Source organism: Chenopodium quinoa, unplaced genomic scaffold (genome assembly GCF_001683475.1).
Source record: "Chenopodium quinoa cultivar QQ74 unplaced genomic scaffold, ASM168347v1, whole genome shotgun sequence".
Taxonomy (NCBI): domain Eukaryota; kingdom Viridiplantae; phylum Streptophyta; class Magnoliopsida; order Caryophyllales; family Amaranthaceae; genus Chenopodium; species Chenopodium quinoa.
In genome coordinates, this window is record NW_018743878.1 from 1,268,926 (window position 1) to 1,296,264 (window position 27,339).

A 27,339-nucleotide genomic window follows, 5' to 3' on the forward strand; every position below is an offset into this window, starting at 1 on the left:
CGAAACTCTTTGCGAAATAAGCTTACCACAGAAAGAGGCATCCGCACTGACAGGACCACCTAGAAACTTAAAACCATGAACAGGACGAGCAATATCTAGAGGAAAGACACCGGCCAAACGGCTACGTGGGTCCTTTGTGGGCCAGAAAACTTCCGTTTTCTCAACGTTAACATGGAGGCTGAGACAAGGTCCCTCCACCAAAATCAACTCCATGACCTTCCCTACCACCAAGGTGTCACCAATAATAGTGCCATCATCCAAATACCAAGCCTGCAAACATAAGTCGAAAGAATCCTTGATTCGACAAACCAACGGATGGAGCACCAAAGCAAAAAGCAAAGGGCCAAGAGGATCATCCTGTTGCACACCTTGACATGACCTTAAGGTATACTCCCCATGAAACAGCCTGGCCGGAGTAGAGTAACAAAATTCAACCCAACGCGAGAGAGCTAGACAACGGAGACGGACCTTACGCAATAAAGCCGTACGATCAACCAAATTAAAGGCATTCCGGAAATCCACTAGCAACATTGAGAGGCCAACATCACCACCACGAGCCTCAACCAAACGATTCACAACATGAAGAATAGCCTCACCACCCGCCGGCACACCAACACCAAACTGAAGACCTCCTAAATAGTTTCCTAGATGCGGACCAATTAAAGCAGCCCCAACCTTTGAAACCAGACGCCTCCAAACGGTACCAACAACAATAGGTCGAATACCACCACCAGGCTTAACAAGTGACGTGAGAGGAGCACTGGCGATGTATTCTCCCAACACAGCAGGACATTTCCCAACGAGAAAGAGATTAACCACCTGCGTAATAGAGTCTACCAACTCATCCGAAATAGCAACTACAACACCACCCAAGCAATCCATAAGGTGTTGAGCAAGCAAGCCGTCTCTACCACATGACGTACCACGCGAAAAACCCCTAATCTGATCTAAAACAACAGTAGGATTAGCAATAAGGGGCTGATCAACGGGGATGTCCGGTAAGATAGGAGCCGAAAAGGAAGGCTGCTTAGCTTGCAAATCAGCAAGAGTAGCATCATTGTAAGGGGCAAGACCAGAAGACGAAAGTACCCAAACCGCAGTAGTGTAATGTCCGTCACTAATATTTCTCTTACATTGCGTAATATTACGCTCAGACAAATTATGCACATCATTAGCATCCAACAGAGGTGGAGACACATCAGCCAACGTATCCCGCACAAGATGCACAAGACCACCTGGCTCACACCAAGATCGAATAGCAGCGAAGATACTCTCTTCCTGCCGCTGCCGCCTGACACCCGAAGAACACTCACGACTACTCCTCGGAGAAAAGGTTTTTAGAACACAGAGAGGCAACACAAGCAGTTGAACCCAACAAGAGACATCATCAAGCTTGCATATCACCTTATCAAGCGCACCTTTGAGAACCCGATAAAAACCCAAGCGACACTCAGGATGAATAGATTTCACCGAACGGAACCGCTTAAATAGCAAACTATCCAAGAGAGCAACATCGAATGCAAAAAGAGGCTTACAAGGCACACTAGGAACAAGATCAGATACTCCCAAAGATGGACCATGCGGTTTAGAAAAACCATAAAGGACAAACCGAACAATACCATCCCCAGAATCAGGTGGGGCCACAATATCATCAGAACCAGGACCATGTCGACACTTTGTACGAAAAGTATGTGTCTTGAAACACTCCCCACAAAACCAAATGCCCATACAACGAAATGTTGAATCCGCCCTTAAGAAAATGGCCAAATTAGAAGAAAGAGAGTATCGAGTCAAGTCTCGTGCATCCCACAACAATGACGATCACGGAGATGAGTGAGCAAATAAGCTTTAGAGAGCCCATTACCCCCACTGTTTCGGGGTTTTCTGATGTCCTGCGGGAGAGTTACAATTCCGAGACTGGAACCGGACGCCTGTACTTGCAAAATAAAGGATGCTCCGGATGATTAAAGATCCGCCTCCGACGGTTAAGTTAGTACTTGATTAAGGAGTAATTAATGCGGAAATTAAAGTGATTAGGTCTCTCTAGGTGAGAGAGTTTAATGTGTGTAATCTGCGTAATCTCTCTTAATGAGGATTAAGGGAGGTATTTATAACCTCGGGAAACGTGCCAATCTAGGTTTAGGTTAACCTTGGGCTGATTGGGCTTCCCTCGGAAGTTGGGCCTGGGTGGCCGACTTCTCCATTAGGCATGGAGTATGCCACGTGTCATGACATAATAGGTCCAAGGCGGACGAATAAGCGTGTGCCACGTGGCAAGCCTTGAGAGGTCCAACTGGGGAACACTTGGCAGGACCTGATTGGCCCACGTGGCGCATTCCGATTGGTGGGAGCAAAATCTTCTAATCACCCAGCATCCTGACACCCATTTAGACCCACAAATTGACAATGAAAACGAACAATAGGAGGCATAACACCCACCACAACTTGCCACGAAAAGAACACAAAACGACACCCCAAAAACTGCACCAAAATAGCACATCGACTACACACTAAAACTGCACCCAAAAAGCACCAAAAAATGCACCTTATATACACCAAAATTGCACCAGAAACTGCTCACGAAAGCACACCAAACCTGCACCACAAACTGCACGAAAAACACACCCAAACCACCACCAAACTGCACCCAAACCCGAGCAGTAAACAGCCTGAAAAACAAATAGAAAACCGCTTGAACCTTGCGCTGAAACAACCCGAAACAGGTCTGAAACTCGCCCAGTAAAAATAGGTCTAAAACTCACCCTAAACAACCCGAATTTACTTGAAAACAGCCCAAGAACAAAGCCTGAAAACCGCCTGAATGTCGATCAGAAACCAGCCTGAAAATCGCCCTTTAAGACTGCACTAAACAATCCTAAAACACCCTGAAGGTCGCCTAGAAAACACCTGAATTTCACCCAGAAACCAATTGAAATTCACCCAGAAACTGCACTCAAAACCCAGGCCCTGAACGTACAACCACCGAGGCCCTGATCGCGCCGGAGAAGCAGTCCAATTCGCCGGAAAATTGACGTGGAACCTACCCAATCCCAACCCTAGTTATTATTATTATTATTATTATTATTATTATTATTATTATTATTATTATTATTATTATTATTATGATTATTATTATTATTATTATTATTATTATATAAAAATACTAATAACAATAATAATATAATTATTTCTACATTGAGATAATAACAACATAACATAGATATTAATTAATAATCCCAAATGCGATACAATGAAGTGTCATATAGCTTTTACAACTCCTTATTAATAAAAAAGTGTCATATTTACAAACAATACTAATTATTAATGTATTAGTTAACAAGTTCAAATTAAATTATATGTGATGAAAGACGCTAACATGTCTCGAACTTCATTCAGCTCCTTGCTCATCAATGGACCTTCTTTTTTAACCTTGCAAAACTTGGTTAAACAAAAATGATGTTAGAATTGATTACATAGGTTATGTATGTAAAAATACATTTACAATTTAAGTTAGGCAAATATTTAATACATAGGCCTATATGACTAATACTTTATCTATTTTCTACATATCTTGTCAAATCAACTCATTCTATCTCGTAACATGTCAATAATACTTATTTATAGGCGGCTAAGGCTTGAAATCACATTAAAAGAACAATTAAAAAGTTGTAGGACGCAATTTGATCCAAAATGGGCTAAATAAGACCAATATGACTACCACTTTGCCTATTTTCTACACTTCTTATCAAATCAACTCATTCATTCTTTTAACATGTAATTATTAAATATTTATACACGCCTAGAGCTCGAAATCACATTAAAAGAGCAATTCTAGGGTTTTAGGACGCATTTTCATCCAAAATGGCCTAAATAAGGCCTATATCACTACTTGGATGCCTATTTTCTACATTTCTTATCAAATCAGCTCATTCTTCTTCTTAACATGTCATTATTACCTATTTATAGTCGGCTAAGGCTTGAAATCGCATTAAAGGAGCAAGTCAAGGGTTTTAGGACGCAATTTCATTCAAAATGGCTCGAATAAGGCCTATATGACGACTTGGATGCCTATTTTCTACATTTCTTATCAAGTCATCTCATTCTTCCTCTTAACATATCATTATTACCTAGTTAGAGGCATATAAGGCTTGAAATCGCATAAAAAGTGCAATTCAAGGGTTTTAAGACGCATTTTCATCCAAAATGGCCCGAATAAGGCCTTAAGACTACTTGGATGCCTATTTTCAAGATTTCTTATCAAATTAGCTTTCCTCTTAACATGTCATATCTACCTATTTATAGTCGGCTAAGGCTTAAAATTGCATTAAAGGAACAACTTAAGGGTTTCGTAGTGACCCACACTACGCGGAAAGGAAACCCCCCAAGACCCGCCCTGATAACTAAAGCAATTAAAACAAGCATAAACATAATTAAGCAATAATTACAAGAAGAGAGAGAAATTATACCTTCGATGCGTGCTTCGCTCGCGAATCGAGCTCTTACTTCGAAAGCTCTAGCCTCACAAGTGCGACGGCCTCCAACGGAGTCCACCCACGAGACCCGACCCGAACGGCCCCTACCCTGAAGGTTAGTCTGGGCTAGACCAAGAAAGACTAGAATATTACGAACTTAGAGGTTTTCTCACCTTAAGGGAGATGCCTCATTGAGTTCAACTCGAGTGGTTTTTCCCAATACCCAAACTTGGGTATTTATAGGGAAAGGAGACTTGAATCTCCCTTCTCCCATCCATGTTGGGAATTGCATTTTTCACCATTTTATTTTAATCAAAACAAAATTAGAAATTCAAAGGAATCAATGAGTCAAAAGTGGCACATGGAGAGGAGTGGGTAGGTGAGGACCATTCCAAGAGGAGGGGACCATGACCTTGGTGCCCAAGGCAATGCCCACTCACCTTGGTCCCCAATTACTCAAACCGCCACTTTCTTCCACGTGGCTGGCTGGCAGCCTTCCTTGGCTGCCAAGGCTACTAGCTGGCGCCTAGCACCAAGGCTAGGCAGCCAGCCAGCACACACACGCACACAGCGCTGCAAGCAAACAAGCACCCCACGTACAGCCAGCATGCGTGCTGCTAGCGAGCCACGCATGCTGGGCGCTGCTGCTATGCAATGCACTCGCACCACACGTACAGCCTAGCTAGCTGTTGGCTGGTGCATGGTGCTTGCGATGTGCGAGGCATGGAGCTGCTGCCATACGATGCCTAGCACGCATGCTGCGCAGCGATGCCTAAGGCTGCTGCGTGCCACTGCCCAGCCCTCCACGCCTAACATGTTGCCATGATGGTGCGTTGCTGCGATGATGTGACAAGGCTATGGCTAGGCTTGTACTTGTAACTCGATTGATTTCGCATCTCGTCGAATTCTAAATTTGACTCAACTTGCGACGCTCAGTTTCGACGCTCTAAGCTCGATATCCGACGTCTTTGTTCGTAATACTCTAACGACTCATCTAATCCTTCGGATTGATTCGTCACCTCGAATCGGTTACTTGATTGGGTGTGACCCGAAGGGTTCAGTCAAGATTAAGCTTTAATATTAATTGTACATTAATATTACTGATCGGAAGCGGCCTCCACCTAGACATTTCGATCACTTGACCTTAATGAAGAATTAGCTTTCCGATAATTCTTAACCCTCTATCGGAATAATACACTTGTTGGAAGGACACCATTCCTTTTAATTTCCCACTTGTCCTTCTGGAAAAGTGTGCATATAGTGTATAGCCCATTTCCTATGTCGCTTAATGTCTCTTCGTGAACTATAAGGTAAGATTCATCGTCATCCTTATTTCGTTCAGAAGTGTTTCTCGATCTCCGAGTTCGCCTATCAATAAGAAGATGATTTCTAAAATCTATCTAAGCACGGCCATGCATTTTCACAGTCTCGCTCTTCGAGCGGCCTTGTAAACAACAAAGACATATTCCCTATTGTTAGTAGGGGGACATTCCCAGTCTTGTATTGTAAGCTTTCTTACTAAGAGGACCTAGTCACCCGAGTGTTGCCGTTATGATCCCCAGTTACGGTAGACGTTGGACAACATCAAAGAGACTAGTACTCAAACAAGAGAACTTCACAATACTCATGGTCGAGGAAAGAGGTTCCGATAGTCATAATGAGAATTGTACTTATGACAATTTTAAATCTCTTAAAGAACTCTCATAGATCGATCCGGTGTAGTTCCAAACTGGCACCTATGCAAATGATTTATGACTTCTATGTCCTTGCAACACAAGAAACGGTGCTGTAAATCATACTACACACTAATCTCCAGTGGTCATTAATCGACCATCGGTTAAATGATCTCGATTTGGGTTAATTTTCGATTTAAATACTCAATGTTCACTTAACAGGTGTTTCTTTATCCAAGACATGGTCTTGATACCCTGTTTTGAATATTTTCACAGATCGAATGGACTCATTATTTGATTCTAACCACAATCAAATAGTTTGTGGAATTTTATTAATAAAATTTTATTCCACCATGAAACCATTCAACGTTTCATCTTATGATAAATGGCTTTCTTCAAATGTTTCAAGAGTAATACTCTTCATTAAACATTTATAGAAATCACACCCATACTTAATATTCTTGATTTCTTTTATGCAATTGCGAATGTTGTCGTTCACTTATTGCTTAGGTTTAGCCACTATTACTTTGCAAATCTTAGTATCTTCATTATCGAATAATTTCATAATAAGACAATAAGATTTTGAGAGTGTTATGGATCATATGTGATAGGATTTATTGTCCAAGTGATGGCTCCCACTCATTTTCATGACTTGAAATGTTTCAACTTGACAACCTACAATCAACGTTCGACAACGAACTTTCCATTGAACACTTTCTTATTATTGCCTTCTAGGCAACAATATTCTCAACGTATATTCCAATAGACATTCTAATGTTGCTTTGCTCGGATTTTTTTTCCAAACGACTCAGAATGATTTGGGAGACCCTAATCACTTGTGATTATGGAAATTTACCTTAAATTTCCGCACATTGTACATGGATTCTTGTCCATGTTACCATTCTCAAGCCACGACGCATTCTAGCTCGTGCTTATAAACAGCTTCCTTATTAAGGATCTAATCCTTGCTAAGTATGTGCTTGCAACATCAATTTCTCAAATTAAAATTGTTTCTATGCGTCAAGAACTCATCCCCTTTTACTTGTCAAAGTACTTTGGATTATCTTGACCATAATCTAACGATTCATCACTTAGATTTAGATTGATTGGTATTTTATACTTTTCAAGCTTTAAGCATGTAAGTGTTTGGTGATTCCATATCATAGCGTACATGATGGTTTTAATTGCAGAACTATTCCCAATGTGATTCCATCCATGTAACTTTTAGCTCATCCAATTTCACCGAGTCTTGCTAAATCGTTTGCTATGTGACATGGTTAAAAATCTCTACCAGAATCTTTCTTGTTTGACTTATCATTTGCCAAGCTTATACTTAGTTAAAACAATTACTTAGTTTTATACATATGGGTCGAAAGCCTTATTATCAAGTCCTTCATGTTTAACACGGTAAATTCCCTTACTCGTTTAAACGTTTCATTAAGACTATCCAATAGATCTTAATTCCCATATGTACTAAGTGTCGCCTTTTGCTTGGTCCATTGTCGAAAATCCTTTCAAATCTAAATATTTAGCATTTGATAGTCATTTCACAATAGAGTTCACAAACGTCTTTTTGGACCATACAAGATTGACTCTTTCTCCCACTAAACTTCTTGTTTATAAGAATTTCTATGATTCTCCTTTGGCCAAACCTTTTTTTTTTTTACTTTATGAGAATGCATGTTCCAATTCCTTCATGCAATTCTTCATTTAATCCCACAATGGATTTCTTGAGCTTGCTTTCAAATCTAGCATTTATTTAGAATTGCAAAACCCTTAGACTATTTCCATAGTCTCTTCCAAAATCCAATTTTCGAAAGGCGGATTCGTATCTTGCCACATTTCATATGCGCAATTTTGCTAGAACAATCATGAAAAGACTTTAGCATTTCGATTGGTGAAATAGGTTTTTATTAAAATCAACGCCGTGAATTAATTGTATCCTTTTCAACCAATCTAGCTTTGTATGCTTGTGCATTTCCATATTTTTCAGGTTTCTTCTTGAAAACTTATTTGCGATTGATAGGTCTATCATCCTTCACGCAAATGAATCAAGTTCCAAACATGAATTACAAACATGGAGTCTATTTCGGATTTTATGGCCTCTAACCATTATTCGGAATTTTGGATTTGTTGTAGCTAATTTACAAGACACTATTCTCTCACCATCCAATGGTGAATAATATGTCTGTAAGTCTTAGGTTTATTTCTAACTTGATTGAAATTTATAGGATTCAATCCAAGCCTTTGGTGAATTCTATACCTATACGGGGTATTAGGTTGAGCATTTACATTGTCTATTTGATTTTGACCAATCTTATCAACTGCTTCTAAAGCATTTTGATTGTCAGTTTTGTCACGTTGACACTGTTGCTCGTCCTCTCAAACTTCGTCGAGTTTGATTTTGAGCATTTACATTGTCTATTTGATTCTGACCAATCTTATCAACTGCTTCTAAAGCATTTTGATTGTTAGTTTTATCAGGTTGACATTGTTGCTCGTCCTCTCGAACTTTGTCCAAATTTGATTTTCCTTCCACTTGTCATTTTGGAAAGGTGTTACTTTCCAAATAGACACCATTTAGAGCAACAAATACTATGTCCTCAATTAGGTTGTGGAGGTAATGCCCGTAGTCTCAGTTGAATACTTACAAAGAGACATGTATATTGTCTTCGGGTAAAAGTTCATTGTGAAACAAATAGTTAGCTACTTCTTGAGCTATCTTAGCCCTTATTGAGCCACTTAGCTCCCACTGAGTTAATGAACTCCCACTAAGCTAAGAGCCCTAGACATATACTTGAAAAGACGCTAGAAACTATTTCTATCCATAACTGAATATGGTGTCCTTTCTTAGCTTCGACACTTTTGTTTAGTGTAACATTAGTCATTTGTGCAAATCTTTAAGAACTTTATAGGAAGGGATGTGATCCATCATCATTCGAGTCATTTCCAAATGGCATCGAGTTCTCCGTCAAGACACACTATGTTCTTTTGAAATTTCAATTTCATAAGTTTGATATGATTTCTCTTGGCTCAAGCAAACATCACTTGATCTAATCTAGATGTTTTGATATCTTGCCAAGTCGATTCTATACTTCACTGAACATTTGAGCTACTCGAGGTCCAATTTGCTCACATTTGATGAATATAGCCATATTCTTGCAAATTATTGTGAGACATTGAAGTAATGAATTCCTTTTAGCTTTCGGAGTCAATTGTCTATACCAAAAACAATAGCTCCTTTGTTTGTCTATTTCAACAAGTAAGACTTTCTTGTCTTAGAACAATTCCGAATCGATCATCTATCAAGATTCTATCTAATAGAGCCTTGAGTACGTTCTTGTTGTTAGTGACATTGCTAAAGGGTTTGGAACACAAATCATGTCCATGACTTGAACTTTGTGAGTTTCATGGTTGGGAAATGTTTGTTTATAATCAAGCATTCTTGACTCATGGCTTATGCAACCATGTCATTCAAGTAAACCTACCAACTATTGCTTTTACTTTTGAATTTGAGTCTTTCCATGTGTAAACGGATCGTTTGCTGATTATGGAACACAATAACCGTTATTTGTTCCAGCCTTGTCTTAAAAGGACTTTAAACAAAACAAATGACCTTACAACTGATGCAGCACTACTCGCTTCATTCTAAGCTTGTAAGTCAATAACTTAGCCTTTCTTCAAGGGTTTTGAGGTTACTTTCAAACTGGAACACTCAAGCAGTATCCAATACTTGTGAAGATAACAAGTTTCTAAGTTAATCATAAAACATGAATTCAAGGGTAGAAAAAGAACCTTAATCCTTTCTTTTGTTCCTTGTTTCCTATATTTCTTATTATACGCCATCTCATAACTTTAAGAGTCATTTCTTTAAGTGTCTTGACTTTTACACTTTGTTAGGCATGATTAAGCATCTAATGCGCCGTGAAACAAAGTTCCATCTTTTCTTTCAATTCTTACTTGAATTGCTACATTAATGAGTCCTACTATGAAGTGAAAAGATATGTTGGTTTTCAACTATTGACAATTTTGAGTTTTTCAACTCAATATTTCATGTTTATCAAAACTACCTGGTATTTTGAAAACATGATATCCAACCGTCCTTTCGGACTTTAGTCATAAAAGCCAATTATGAGAGGTTGTATTTTGAAATGCCTTTCCATTTTGAGAACCATTCTCAAAAGATTTCTTATAGTACATAATCTCATAACTTTAAGAATCATTTCTTTAAGTTCTTCGACTTTTATACTTTGTTAGGCATAATTAAGCATCTAATGTGCCGCAAAACAAAGTTCTATCTTTTTCAACTAATTCGGACCTGAATTACTTCATCAATGAGTCCTACTCATAAGCGTATGAAGTGAAAAGATATGTTGGTTTGTCAACTATTGACAATTTTGAGTTTTTCAACTCAATATTTCATGTTTGTTAAAACTACCTAGTATTTTGAAAACATGACATCCAACAGTCCTTTCGGACTTTAGTCGATTATGAGAAGTTGTATCTTAGAAGTGCCCTTTCCTTTCTTTGAGAACTATTCTCGAAATATTTCTTTTACCAATCAATAGAAACAATATAATATGATTAAAAATTCTACTAATATATAAGTGCAAAGTTTAACCATTTATCAAGATCATAATAAGTTTGAAATTCAAAGCATACATGTAAATTTTCAATCTTATTATGCGTGTTATCCACGCATTGAAAAATTGTCCCTTTTAGGCGAGAATAAGACGATTCCAAGATCCCAAAAATCAGAAAGCGACTAAGCATGCTTTGGCTTGTCTTAACACTTAATATTTTAGGTTAAGCAATCCAATTGCTAATATCTCTAAGCTACTCTCGGTTTGATAAAATGTCGCATCTAATGCATCTTTGACATTTTATCTCTTTTGCCACGACATCTAAGGACTCCTTACTAATATCGTTGAGCTTAACCAAGACAACTTGTATACCTATTATACCTTACGTTCCTAGGGAAGTAGTGATGCCTCGCTTTGGCGTAGTCCATCACATACGCGCATTAGTTCAGTAAGTGTTGTTCTTGGAACGGCAAATTTTAGCTCAATATTTTAAGGGACCTAGGGTTTCTATGTTGGTTGATTTAAGTGAACTTAATTAATCATCACAACATTTGAAATCCTAAACATGCATCTAGCATTCAAATATATATATATAAGCATAACAATATATATAAAGTATAAGATAGATGCATTTGGCAACTAGCATGACCCCTTGAAATCTTCAATTTCCATGGGTCTTCATCTTGGCTCGTCTTCATCGAAACGTCGTCTTGAGACATTTTGGCCAAAATAAAATAACTTGCTATAACGACTAAGATTAATCTGATAGTACAAAAATACTTAACTGTTCGCAGACCGTATTTAGATTTACAAAAATCCATAACGGAACGCAGTCCGTATTTTCTATCCTAGTCGGGCCCCACTAGTTATCATTTCAAAAACCTGTTTTGAAAACAATCTTCCAGTCACCCATTCACTATTTGTGAATGGCCCATGCATTTTACGAAATACATAATTAAACACGCAAAACTAGTAACTAGCTTAGGTGGTTAATTCGATTAACGCGCCTAATTAAAACTAGTCAAAGTTGTTTAATCCATTATTTCTAAAAGCAAATTGCTCACGTAATTAACTAAGCTCCCACTAAATTCCTCATCCATATTTAATTAATCCGATTAATTAAGTTAGTATAACCCATAATTTGTCAAAAACAAAAATTTTGCAAAAGCCGGAAAAATCGAGGTCTAACCTCGTTAAAATAATTACATAAATAATTTTAAAATGGCAAAATTTTCGCAAAAATTACATAGCCCATGCATCCAAAAACAGCCCACACAAAACCGAGGCCTAGCATCATGGCTGCGGCTGTGCTGTGCTTGGGCGCAGACAGCCAGCTGAGCAAGGCATTGTTGCGCCTGCTAGCACCAGCACGCATCATGCTTGCATGCGCTCACGCGCGCATGTGTGCTGGAAGGTGTGGTTGGCCTGCTGTGGCTTGCTGCCTCGTTTCCTAGCAGCATTTGCGAGCAGTGCGCAGCAGCCATACACCACGCACACTAGCACGCTTGGTGCACTATGCTTGCTCCCCACACAGCAGCAACACAGCGAGGTGCGAGCACCACCATGCGCACCAAGGCAGCCACACTCGCAGCCCGGCTAGCCTTGGTGGTGCTTAGGTGTCTTTTGCCTCGATTTGTGCGCTTTTGACTCGGGATTTTAATCCCAATATTCGTGTGAGATAAAATTAATTCTAAATTTATTTTAGAATCAATTTAGAGCAAAGTGAAAATATAACAAGTCTAACTTAAATAAATTCAATTTTAATAGTGCAGAAGCCTAAATTATTCAAGAACCATTCTTTGAATCAATTTTAGGTCTAACTTGATGCAACAAAATTAAAGGGCTACATCCATAATTAATTTAACCAAAATGCAAATTAATAATGGATTTGACAAATGGGAGTTAGAAAAAAAAATTAACCATCTAATCATTAAAAAAAAATTCCAACTTTCATACTTGTGTAAAATACCAAGATTACATCTTCCAATATGAAGATTAATCAAAATTTTACTCACAAGTATTTGAACTTCATGGATTTTAATCAACCAAAATGGAAAAATCCAAACTTTGTTCAATATGGAATTTAGGGTTAAAGTTCCAATCAATTAAACAATTAAAGATTAGATCTTTAACATACTTGGGAACTTAAAATTACACATTCTCATCAACCATTCACACATTGTTGCAATTAATTTGCAAAATTTGTGAAAAACAAGTTTATGTGAAATAGAGCATATCTACTTAAGCACTAATTAAACTCCATAATTATGCTTAAGGATTATTAAAAAAAACAGTAGATTAGGGATGCAATAATTCATTTAATCTACCCTTGAAATGCTTGCATTAATCAAGGCTTAAAAGATTTAAAATTTTCGTTAAAAACGAAAAAAACCCCAAAAACTTGGGTTTCTGGTTCGAATTTGGCTTTTGGACAGACCTAAAAAAAATGAATTTGTTCCAGAATGTCGATTCCACCCAAAAATCACTAATTTTGAGCCAAAATCTGGGTTCGACCTCCAAATCGAGAAAAAATACGAGTTTAAAAATTAATTAAAACGAGCTTCTAATCTAAATAGAAAAGAAAAACCAGAAATTAAATCTTACTTAAAACACCTTAATTAATAAATAATTGCAATAATTCAAAGGAGCTCGGCTTTGATACCACTGTAGGGTTTCTTAGTGACCCACACTACGCGGAAAGGAAACCCCCCAAGACCCGCCCCGATAACTAAAGCAATTAAAACAAGCATAAACATAATTAAGCAATAATTAAAAGAAGAGAGAAAGAAATTATTTCCTCGATGCGTGCTTCGCTCGCGAATCGAGCTCATACTTCGAAAGCTCTAGCCTCGCAACTGCGACGGCCTCCAACGGAGTCCACCCACGAGACCCGACCCGAACGGCCCCTACCCCGAAGGTTAGTCGGGGCTAGACCAAGAAAAACTAGAGTATTACGAACTTAGAGGTTTTCTCACCTTAAGGGAGATGCCTCATTGAGTTCAACTCAAGTGGTTTTGCCCAAAACCCAAACTTGGGTATTTATAGGGAAAGGAGACTTGAATCTCCCTTCTCCCATCCATGTGGGAGAATTGCATTTTTCACCATTTTATTTTAATCAAAACAAAATTAGAAATGCAAAGGAATCAATGAGTTACAAGCACATGGAGAGGAGTGGGTAGGTGAGGACCATTCCTAGAGGAGGGGACCATGACCTTGGTGCCCAAGGCAATGCCCACTCACCTTAGTCCCCACTTACTCAAACCCCCACTTTCTTCCACATGGCTGGCTGGCAGCCTGCCTTGGCTGCCAAGGCTGCCAGCTGGCGCCTAGCACCAAGGCTGGGCAGCCAGCCAGCACACACACACGCACACAGCGCTGCCAACCAACAAGCACCCCACGCACAGCCAGCATGCGTGCTGCTAGCGAGCCACGCATGCTGGGCGCTGCTGCTATGCGAGGCACTGCTATGCGATGCACTCGCACCACACGTACAGCCCAGCTAGCTGCTGGCTGGTGCATGGTGCTTGCGATGTTCGAGGCATGGAGCTGCTGCCATGCGATGCCTAGCACGCATGCTGCGCAGCGATGCCTAGGGCTGCTGCGTGCCACTGCCCAGCCCTCCACGCCTAGCATGTTGCTATGATGGTGCGTTGCAGCGATGGTGCGACGTGCAGTGCTAGGCCTTGCCTAGTGCCAGCACCTAACATGCTAGCAAGGCCTAGTCTTGCGATGCTTGGGCGCATGGCCTGCTAGCACACACACAAGGACCTAGCACGCTAAGCATGCTTGGCTTGCGATGGGTCTTGCCTAGCCTAGCACTCACATGGCTAAGCCAATGCGAGGCTATGGCTAGGCTTGTACTTGTAACTCGATTGATTTCGCGTCTCGTCGAATTCTAAATTTGACTTAAATTGCGACGCTCGGTTTCGACGCTTTAAGCTTGATATCCGACGTCTTTGTTCGTAATACACTAACGAATCATCTAATCCTTTGGATTGATTCGTCACCTCGGACCGGTTACTCGATTGGGTGTGACCCGAAGGGTTCAATCAAGATTAAGCTGTAATATTAATTGTACATTAATATTACTGATCGGAAGCGGCCTCCACCTAGACACTCCGATTACTTGACCTTACTGAAGAATTAGCTTTCCGATAATTTTGAACCCTCTATCGGAATAATACACTTGTTGGAAGGACACCATTCCTTTCAATCTCCCACTTGTCCTTCTTGACAAGTGCGCATATAGTGTATAACCCATTTCCTATGTCGCTTAATGTCTCTTCGTTAACTATAAGGTAAGATTTATCGTCATCCTTATTTCGTTCAGAAGTGTTTCTCGATCTCCAAGTTCGACTGTCAATAAGCAGATGATCTCTAAAATCTATCTGAGCACGACCATGCATTTTCACAGTCTCGCTCTTCGAGCGCCCTTGTAAACAACAAAGACATATTCCCTATTGTTAGTAGGGGGACATTCTCAGTTTTGTATTGTAAGCTTTCTTACTAAGAGGACCTAGTCACCCGAGTGTTTCCGTTATGATCCCTAGTTACAGTCGCCTAAGGCTTGAAATTAGCTCATTCTTCCTGTTTACAAGTCATATCTACCTATTTATAGTCGCCTAAGGCTTGAAATTAGCTCATTCTTCCTGTTTACAAGTCATATCTACCTATTTGTAGTCGCCTAAGGCTTGAAATTGCATTAAAGGAGCAAGTCAAGGATTTTAGGACGTAATTCCATTCAAAATGGCCCTAAACCCTAAACCCTAAACCATATATATAAGACTACTTAGATGCCTATTTTCTACATTTCTTATCAAATTAGCTCATTCTTCCTCTTATCATGTCATCATTACCTATTTAGATGCATATAAGGCTTGAAATCGCATTAAAGGAGCAAGTGAAGGGTTTTAGGACGCAATTTAATTCAAAATGGCCCGAATAAGGCATATATATATGACTACTTGGATGCCTAATTTCTACATTTCTTATCAAATTAGCTCATTCTTCCTCTTAACATGTCATTATTACTTATTTAGAGGCAGATAAGGCTTGAAATCGCATAAAAAGTGCAATTAAAGGGTTTTAACATGCATTTTCATCCAAAATGGCTCGAATAAGGCCTTATGACTACTTGGATGCCTATTTTCTACATTTCTTATCAAATTAGTTCATTCTTCCTCTTGACATGTCATATCTACCTATTTATAGTCGGCTAAGGCTTGAAATCGCATTAAAGGAGCAAGTAAAGAGTTTTAAGACGCATTTTCATCAAAATGGCCCGAATAAGGCCTATATGACTACTTGGATGCCTATTTTCTACATTTCTTATCAAATTATATCATTCTTCCTCTTAAAATGTCATATCTACCTATTTATAGTCGTCTAAAGCTTGAAATTGCATTAAAGGAGCAAGTAAAGGGTTTTAAGACGCATTTTCATCCAAAATGGCCTGAATAAGGCCTATATGACTACTTGGATGCCTATTTTCTACATTTCTTAAAAACTTAGCTCATTCTTCCTCTTAACATGTCATATCTACCTATTTATAATCCTCTAAGTCTTTAAATCGCATTAAAGGAGCAAGTCAAGGGTTTTAGGACGCAATTTCATTCAAAATGGCCAAAATAAGGCCTATATGACTACTTGGATGCCTATTTTCAAGATTTCTTATCAAATTAGCTCATTATTTCTCTTAACATGTCATATCTACCTATTTATAGTCGTCTAAGGCTTTAAATTGCATTAAAGGAGCAAGTCAAGGGGTTTAAGACGCATTTTCATCCAAAATGGCCTGAATAAGGCCTATATGACTACTTGGGTGCCTATTTTCTACATTTCTTATCAAATTAGCTCATTCTTTCTCTTAACATGTCATTATTACCTATTTATAGTTGGCTAAGTCTTGAAATCACATTAAAGGAGCAAGTGAAGGGTTTTATGACGCAATTTCATTCAAAATGGCTCAAATAAGGCCTGATCACTAGTTGGATGCCTATTTTCTACATTTTTTTTATCAAGTGAGCTCATTCTTCCTCTTAACAGGTCATTATTACCTATTTAGAGGCATCTATGGCTTGAAATCGCATTAAAGGAACAATTCAAGGGTTTTAGGACGCAATTTCATTCAAAATGGCCAAAATAAGGCCTATATGACTACTTGTATGCCTATTTTCTACATTTCTTATCAAATTAGCTCATTCTTCCTCTTAACATGTCATATCTACCTATTTATAGTCAGCTAAGGCTTGAAATCACATTAAAGGAGCAAGTCAAGGGTTTTAAGACGCATTTTCATCCAAAATGGCCCGAATAAGGCCTATATGACTACTTGGATGCCTATTTTCTACATTTCTTATCAAAACACACGAGAAAAGCAAATTAACTAATTCAATGGCATACCTCATCAATCTTTTGTGCGTCTGTACAACGACTCAGTATGTCAAACATGAATCTCATCACATATAGTCGGCAATCAACTCCGTTATCTTGTTGTGCACACTAGTATAGGAACACAGTAAATGAATCAAAAATGCTTAACAAATTAGCAACATCTTATGCATTGTTTATTATGAAAATCACAAATTCATGTAGCATTACCATTGGTGATTTCCATGTGGGACCTTGAGGAGCTTAACAATTTATATTCTTCATAACACTATAGAAAAGTAAATTCAAACTTGATTAGTATGACTAATGTAATAAATGAGTTAGGTAATGATAATCAACACTAGATAGCTTTATTTACTTTCGCTGTATAGACTTCACAAGGAGGTTTTTCAGATGAGGCAATCGAGCTGAATCAAAAAGGAAGATGGTGTTACTAGAAACACAAACCACCAGCAGGGTCCAATGTGCACTACACAAATTCACAATACACAAACAAGTCAATAATTAGCCGTGTACAACATATAATTAGGGGAAACAAATGTATTTGGCATGGTCAAACTTACTCCTCAAAACATGGGGCGAATATGAACTTGTCACCCGCACGCAATGATTCTTTAATACCCCGTTCAACATAGTGCAACACGTCAGGGTAGTTGCCTATGATTCTAGTAGTGGAGATTTGCTCGGGGCATAACCACCCTACTTGACACGGAGAATCAATCTCAAGTAAGTGCTCCTGTAGTGCTCTGCATGCATGATAACAAAATATTAATGGAAAATTAAATGACAATCACCACTAATCTAAATAACATAATATGAGCGGCATTAAATCACCTCATAAATGTTTGAACGAGGGAAATGTTTAGCATTGAACCAGTTAGAAATTCCTTCACATCTTCTTTGGTAAGCCATGCAACTAAATCCTCATTAAAGTGGAACATTGCCTTAGGTAGTGCAACTTGAATGTGAGTGTCACTAGGCAACATACTAACACGGTTGTGTAAAAAAGTTAAATCTTTAGACAGTGTTTGAAGAACCGTGTTAGCAACAAGTGGAGTAGCTTGCAAAGTTGAACCTCTCGAAGAGTTCTTCTTCGACCCATTTTCACTCTCCGACCGTTGTTCACTCCTCTTCTTTGGCACCGGTTGATAAATGCTTTCAGGCTGCTCCACCCTCCTCTTTGAAGGTTGGCTTTTTTTCGAAATCTGATAAAACAAATCACGCAATTGGTTGGAAAAGACATCCTTCTAACTCTTGTAAAGACAACCGGGCTTATAAGGTAAAGAGTGAACCCAAAATCTTAATTACCTGGTTCATCAACCTTACCCAAGCACATGGCCACTGCACAAAGCTACCTTTTGCTGCCCAAATTGTAGTAAACTAATCCTCCTCTATAGGCACCGGTATTAGGATGTCCTCGAACTCGGCAATCACAGAATTGATCCCGACCGAGTAATGTTGTGGCCTAAGCGGTCGCAAATGAACCATACCTTGTTTGGCCGGTTGTGCACTACCATATGCAACCACATGCAAAGCTCCAGATTCGCCAGGGTGTAGAAGTGCACAACGGGTCTCTTCCTACACCAATTTGAAAGATCACTTATTAGAACCAAACATAACACAAGGGTTCGTTACCTACACAATTGATAATGTGCCCATATTCACTAAGATTAAACTAAACAAAATCACCTGTAAATTCGGAAAATGATGAGGTGCTGGATTATCGAGCTCCCTCGAGTTCGCATGTGTAGGCGTACCACATTGCAACAACAAATTAATTAATTCCACCTTAGATCCCACATAACTCAATATGCCAACACTAATAGTTTTGAAACTACCTCATGTATATCATCGTCTCCATGTATATCATCTTCCCCTTGTCCTTTTGGGTGATTACATGAGTTGACGGGTGTATTCGAGGGGAAAGGGAAGTTCGGTAAGTTCATTTGCTTCACCCAAGTGTTAAATTCACCTACGAGCTTGTTGCGGACTTGTTCCTTAATCGATGCCACCGTGGAAACCAAGTCATGAGGTGAGTTAACACTTTCTCGGGATCTTCCTGATTTGGTATATTCTGGATCCATCACCTTTTCCCATCCTAGCAATGACCCTCCTGCACCTACTACCCGTCCTGGATGGTAGGGCTTTCCCAAAGAAAAGGTGAAAGGGTTTTTTTCTACACTTGGGACGAGCTTGCCTTCAACTCGTTCTTCAGTGTGTTTAATCTGTAGCAAAGAAAAAAAAATAATAGTTACAACTTTACAAAATAGCAAAACTAAAACACCCCAACTACAAAAGCCCTTTATGCATCAGGATAAACTGCAATAATAGCCGACCACCAACAAATATAAGACAGCTAAACGCAACAAAACAAAAACCAATAGCATCCATAAGTGATATTTATGCAAAAGATTCATAGAGTTCACAAGGTCATAGTTGCTTACGAGCTTATCTGCCATTTCTTTGGTTTTCGGAGCCTTGATGGCCCATTTTCCGGTCTCCTTGTCACGCGCATGCAGTAAACAGAAGAAATCACCAGCACGACTCACCAGCGTAATGATCGTGGAAGTAGAGGGTCCTTTGGAGGACCCTAGTAACGAAGTGGGGTATACTCCTTCATTGACACACGTTTCCCTCCATTCACTAAAATGTCTTACACCCCATACGTTGGGTGTATTGCTTCATCTTTGCATTTTTGGAATTTTGCTCCCTCAGTTCCTACGTAATTAGAACTGTTAGTATCATTACTTTAAAAAGAGTTAATAAATTATACAATTAAAATCAAATTCACTTAAACTTACAATTGCTTCCTTTGTACTTTGTTGAATAACGAAAGCTTCCAAATCATCCTTTGATATGCTTGGCCATTTTTTCCATGGGAGTAGCTCTTCTTCGATGACTTCATCATCATTGCCACCTCTTTTCTTCTTCTTTGGTTTTTTCACAACAGTCTTTGTGATCCAACCACGAACTAATGCGATCTTGAAGCCTCTGAATCTTTCCGCTAGCAAAGATTCAAACACCGTTTGCTTGGCGGCATCATTAGGAATATTAAACAGACTCTGCAAGCACAAATAAAGTCGATTATTAGTTTCCCCTTTTACATAACATTAAAGTAAAGGTATTTATAATTGTGTAAATATGCAAATAAAACACTTGCCCTTGTATCATTCCAAAATGTGTCAATCAAGCCTAGAGGTACTTCTCGCATACGAAGTGTAATCAGGATTTTACGCGCACAAATGCCAACGTGAACAGCATATGGACGACGGAATTTGCCTACAGGTTGGCCCGCCTTGTCGTACTCGGACCATGGGACCAACGGGTTTCTTGAAACTTGTCGCCAGGCCCCTCACCTTTTTCTTAGCCGGTGCCTTCACCCCTCCTCCACTTTGTCCTTGGCTTTTATTGTGGGAAGTAGCGTTCTCACCAACCATCTCAGAAACTGCATTTTCAATAGGAGGTACTTGTTCAACCGAAATTTCAAATTCATCCAGCCTACGATCCAACTCATCCTGAGCCTAATCTTCTGCCTCACCCAAATCAAGCTCCTTGTTCACATCATACAGCTCATCACCATCCTCAGAGAAATCATCATCATCATCCTCTGCATCCTCGACACAAATACGGTCCTCATCGTCAACCATGAGATGTAATCACCTGACATAACAAACATAACACGTTATTAGTTGTAATATAAATACATTTGTAAGGTAAAGGTATAAAATCAAATATAAATTGCTTGATTATTATAATACACATCAACATAGAAAATGGACAAGTGTAGGTTGTTTTTATTCCATATTTCAAATTTTTTAAAAATTACTTCATTCAATAAAAAGAAAATGTGAAAAATGGGCAAGTAAATTAACACTTTCATTCATTTTTACCTAACCTGTCATTTAATAATACTTATGACAATTAATTAATTCATTTTCACCTAACCTATCATTTGATAATACTTTCAACGCCTAAAATTGCAAAATTGCTGAAAAATAGTACCTCATTCTAATATTCCTTCGTTGTGGTCTAATCTCACATAATTGGTTTGGTCGTCTATGTCATTTGGTACAACAGGTCTAGGAACAGTGAAAGGGGCCGAGTCATCAAACGCATCATATTCTTCCTCATCCTTGACATCTCCAATGCCTAGGATTCTTCTTTTGCCGGCTAGCACAATAGACCATTTCATATCTGCTGGGTCAGTTACGTAAAACACTTGCTTAGCTTGAGATGCAAGGATGAATGGTTCCGCACTGTCATTTAGGTGGCTAAGATCTACAAGAGTAAAGTCATCATATTTTACGTTACGCCTGATATTATCTACCCATTTACACCGAAAAAGAGCAACTGTGAAGCTATAATAATCAAGCTCCCATATTTCTTGTATTCGACCATAGTATGACAACTCTGCATCAACGGGTGATTTATCCTTAGCACTTGCAAACTCCCTTGATGATGCCACAAGCGTTACACCACTGTTTTGGGTCGAGGAAGATTTCAAATCTTGACGCTCAATCCAAAAAGTGTACCCATTTGTGTCATATCCCTCAAATGAGCGAACATCATCCCTAGAACTATAAGCAAGCCACCTTACTGTATTAGTGACACTCTCATCCATTCTACCCATCACTCGATCAAGAAACCAACTCACAAAACTCTTATTATGCAACTGCATCAATGCCCTTTCACCTTTCGATTGAAATTCATCACACAAACTAGCCATGTGCTCATCTAAGTATGGGTGAACATCTGCAACATGGTGCAACACATATAGGTGTGCTTGTAAGAACTTATCTCGGTTAGATGACATTTTTTTCGACCCGATTGTGCCCTGACCATCAAGTCTCCCTTCATGTCGAGAAGTAGGAAGACCAATAGGTTCAGCAACAGCTATATAATCGGCCACAAAATTACCAATCTCCTTAGCCACGATCCCTTGAATTATACTTCCTTCCGGGTGAGCCCAATTCCTTACCTTATTTTGCAATGTACCCATGTGTCTTTCAAAAGGATAGCACCACCTCATGAACACTGGACCGCACAACTTAATTTCACGCACAAAATGAAGAATAAGATGCACCATTATGTCAAAAAATGAGGGTGGGAAATACATCTCAAATTTGCACAAAGTCACAACCACATCCGCCTGCAAAGCATCAAGTGTACAAGGATCAAGCACTTTGCTGCATATTGTATTGAAAAAAGAACAGAGGCTAGTAATAGCTTCCCTCACGTGCTTCGGTAAAATACCACGTATTGCAATTGGTAGGAATACTTGCATAAGAACATGACAATCATGGGATTTCATACTTGTCAGCTTCAATTCTCCATTCAAGGACACAAATCATTTCATGTTAGATCCATACCCTGATGGAACCTTAATGTCGTACAGACATGCACAAAACATCTGTTTTTCGACCCTTGAAAATGTGTAGCAAGCCGGAGGTAAATAAGCCTTGGCATCCTTTGCTTTTCCATCATAATTCTTCTTCAACACATCTGTGGACTTTCCTTTTCCCTTGATCTTCCCCTTTCCTTGTTTCGAACTCGTTTCATCTCTCTTTTCCTGTTCATTTCCCTTTCTAACCTTTTTTTAAGCCCACAATTCTGGACGAAGCCCCATCTTCTCCAAATCTAACCGTGCACCCTTTTCATCCTTTGTTTTGCCTTGAATATTCATTAGTGTTTCCACAAGAGCATCACACACATTCTTCTCTGTATGCATTACATCGAGACAGTGCCTAACATCATGTTCTTTCCAGTACGGAAGCTTCCAAAAGATTGATTCTTTTTTTAAGAGAGCAGTTGAGTCCGCAGCTTTTTCTGTTTTCCCAAATACTGTTCCTATATCCTTAAATTAAGCATAAACCTCCTCACCAGTCAATGACCTAGGCACAGTCCCCTCTTCCGCTTTCCCATCGAAAGCCTCTTTATGCCTACGGTACGGGTGATCGCACCTTAGCAACCTTCAAGTCCGCAGTTACACCTCTTTGTGACAATTGTCAAGGTGTATGCTTGGGGTGTCATTAATACAAATAGGGAATGCTTTTTTTCCTTTGTTCTTGTACCCAGACAAGTTGCCATATGTAGGAAAATCATTAACGGTCCACATAAGAGCTGCACGCAATGTGAACATCTCATTCTTATGAGCATCAAACACGGAAACCACTTCGTCCCACATCTTTCTCAAATCGTCAACAAGTGGCGCAAGATAAACATCTATGTCGTTTCCAGGTTGCCTTGGCCCAGTTATTAGTTGTGAAAGCATTACATACTTACGTTTCATGCACAACCAAGGAAGCAAATTGTAGATCACTAAAAGTACCGGCCATATGCTGTGCTGGGTACTAAGAGTGCCAAATGGATTCATCCCGTCCGTGCACAACCCAAGCCTTCAAGTTTTTTGCGTCTTTTGGTGTTGATAAAAGACGCTTAAACCTTGGAATGATGGGAAGATACCACAACACCTTCGCAGGAGGTCCCTTCGTACCAGCATTGCAACTCATGCGCTTGTAGCGCGACTTCTTGCATCGTGGACACTCCTCCAATTGTTCATATTCATTTCGATAAAGAATACAATAATTAGGACATGCATGTATCTTCTTATACTCCAAACCAAATGGACACATGAGTTTCTTTGCATAATAGTATGACTTAGGAATTTAATTCTTGTCAGGCAACATCTCACTTAACACGATCAACAAAGACGTAAAATTGTTGTCCGTCCACCCATGCTTCGACTTAATGTTTACAGTGTTAGCACAGCTGATAGTTTGGAGTAGTTTTTGCACCCAGGATACAAAGGATTTTTAGAAGCCTCCGATAACGACTCAAACACGTCACCTTTAACACCACACATAATTCATTCACCCCTTCATCCTCCACCTCATCCACCTGATCATCATCAAATCCATCCTCATCACCATTATCAATAATATATTCATCATTCTTATATTCCTCGTCTATACGAATCTCATTGCTTCTATCATGCACATCATTCCCATCAACATCCCCATTGTACTCTCCATCTTCACCGTGCCAAATCCACACATGTTATTTAAGTCTAAATCCACGACAAACTACATGATCTCTAATGATATCAACACTATTGACCACCTTCACATTATTACAATCAACACAAGGACAATAGAGGCAATCGACACCCATTCTACGCTGATAAGATGAAGCCTTATCACAGAACTCTTGAACTCCATCAAAGAATTCCAATGTATCACGTCTACCATATATCCAACCACGATCCTTCTCCATTGAGTATATTGTCTCTAAACATAGCAACATATTATGAATAATGTGTAATTGCTACATATATTATATATCTAAATCAAATTCAAACACACATCATGCATATAACATTCTTATAGTAAAAAAATGCATATATGCTTCCAAAGGGTCCTTATCACTCCAACCTAACCCATCCTTGAACGTCTAATCTCACTAGTGAATGTATGTCGACTTTCCAATTTTAAGGAAAATCCGGCAGCATTTCCCCCCAGTTCTATAAGCACACGATGTAGATAATTACATACCCACATATGTACCTAGAGAACAGTGTAAGGAAATGCTAAGCCAAGATGTTCCTTAAAATCGAAAAAAGAAGACATACATTCACCACCTAAGTGAGAGTAAACGTTCAAGAACAGTCCCAACCGGGGACTATTCAAGACTTTCTCCTAATGAGAAAGCCTTGAACGGGTATCTAGGCATATGATGATGAAAGCATTTATATATTTTTGTATTTATTTGTCATTAAACAATACACAAGTTGTAATAGCATGAAAAAACTTTCATCATGAATCAAGAAAAAGAAACATAGACTAAGTTTATAATTCATACCACTATAGCAAGTACAATGGATGTATTCCTTCTAACTTCCCACTTGAGCTAAATTTGTAGTCTTCAAGCTAAACTTGTGCTTCAATTCACATATGAATCTATAAAAAATTAAAAAGAAAAAACAAAAGTTAGTAAGTAATTAATACCTACATACATTGCTAAAGAGTAACGCACCATTAATCAAACTAACAATTGCTAATTAATCATTTTTTAAAATTTTTGAATAAATAATGTAATTCCACTAATTTATTAGTGTAATTCTACTGTTATGTGTAAGTTTTGAAAGGAGCGACCTGCACCACGAACAATTAAATTATTTCATACAACTTTGAATGAACAAAATGGAAACACAGCTTGACCTTTGCGTGTCTGCTTATACATCCCAACTAGTACCCTACTCTATGTTTCCCATCCAAGATAAGTAAAAATTAGATATAAGCGCTAACCAAGTTCAAATATTGATTTTTTGTAAGAGTTAATAGGTGTGAAAGAAGGAATAATAAGTTTTAATTAGTTCAAATAAGGGTTAATCACTTTAGATAAGTTCATAAGCGTGGGTAAGTTTAAAAACGCCTAACAACTGTTTCATGCTCTCTGGCCTTTCAGCTCACCTGTCTTGGTACAAAATCCATGCTTTCATTCTCTGATAAGTTACTACCAGCTTTCCTCACTACATATGCCATTGGAAACTGACCAACATTCTTATCTGGGAACCTGTTGTGTACAAAAGAGCATTACTATTTCACGTATTTTAGAATTATAAACATACAGAGAAAGAAATGAAATCACAAAGAATGATGTGTGTATGTTTAGAGTTAAATCTTACGGAATAACAGCAGCATCTACAATTTCCGGATGAGTAAGCAGCAATGCTTCTAATTCGGCAGGTGGAACCTAAATATCAAATAAATTAATGAGAATTTTATCAGGAGCAGGAACTAAAGATATCATATTCATGTTTAAATTTCAGCATAATATTAATCTCTGCTAACATCCTATCAGCTACCTGTGGTGTTCAATTAAAACCATTAAAATGTCATTTTTTGTAAAAGTAATAATATTTGGGCTTAAATTGTTGTGTTATTTTGTTCCTTTATCCCATATAAGCTTATTTTTAGTGTCATATTAGTGAATTATTTCTTATGGCATTATTGTAGGGGTGAAAGTTCTGAGAAACACTTATTGCGGGTGGTTAAGTGATATGGAAGCTGTTGTTGAAGCTGAATACTGATAAGTAGTATGGAGAAGAGTAAAGTTGATGGTAATGTGGTGAAGGATAATTAGGTCGTTGGACTAACTACCATCAACCAAACAATATTTATAAACCTACAACTACACTAAACAATTTTAGTGGTAAGTAGAGGGTCAAACCACGGAGACGACATAAACACTATCAACACCACCACCAATTAAGCTAGGTCAAAGAGATAGGATGGATAGAACAATAAACAAAATGAGATTAATATAAAGTTAAACTAACACCAAGGGAGAGGGTCAAACATGACAATGATCTTCAATAAAGTTAGGCAATGGAAATGAGTTTACATACAAAACAAATATCTCATTTAAGGCAATACCAACAATACCATCTAACAACCTATCGGGGTCAAAGGCTTTCCCAACTTAACACATGCTCATACTATCGTCATAAGCTATGAAAGTTAAGGTTTTTGCATAGAATCGATCACCTAATGGATATCCCTAAGTTACACTATTGTCATAACTTAGTTCAATCCACCCAATTACAACACATGATTGGCCATTCACATGGAGTTATTAGTAAAACATGGTTACAAGGTATATTCAATCACATATAACCAACATTTGTCTAGCCTAATACATTCAAGATTCACCACATGGTATCACCAATCCCTTAGTAAAGGGAATTCATCACTAATCATGGACAACTAACACAAAACCTAGCAAGAAGAACAAAGAGAAGCAATTAAACTAAACAACTACTCTAATCAAGCAAGAAATTAAGAAAGAACAATAAATGAGATAGAGTTTAGAATGCTCATTGAAGTATTGAAAAGGAATCCAAAACAATGTCACTTTGCATCTTCATCTTCTTTAATCCACCATTGGAGCTCTTCACTTTCTCTCTCTAAAATACCCCAAACTACATTACAATGGATAAAAACAAGAATTAAAACTAAATCTAAGCCTAATCTAAGCTAATCTAAGAGTCAAGATGATGGAGAGAAACTAGGGTTTTTCCCCTCAAAGAGGAGAGAGAAAGCCCCTCCCCAAAAGAAACCCCCCAAAAAAACTTCCCCAAAAATAGGAGAGAATCGAGCTAAAAATAGAACCGCAGTAGAATGGCGCGCCCGCGCCAATCTGGGTTTCGGCCTGGCAGCGACA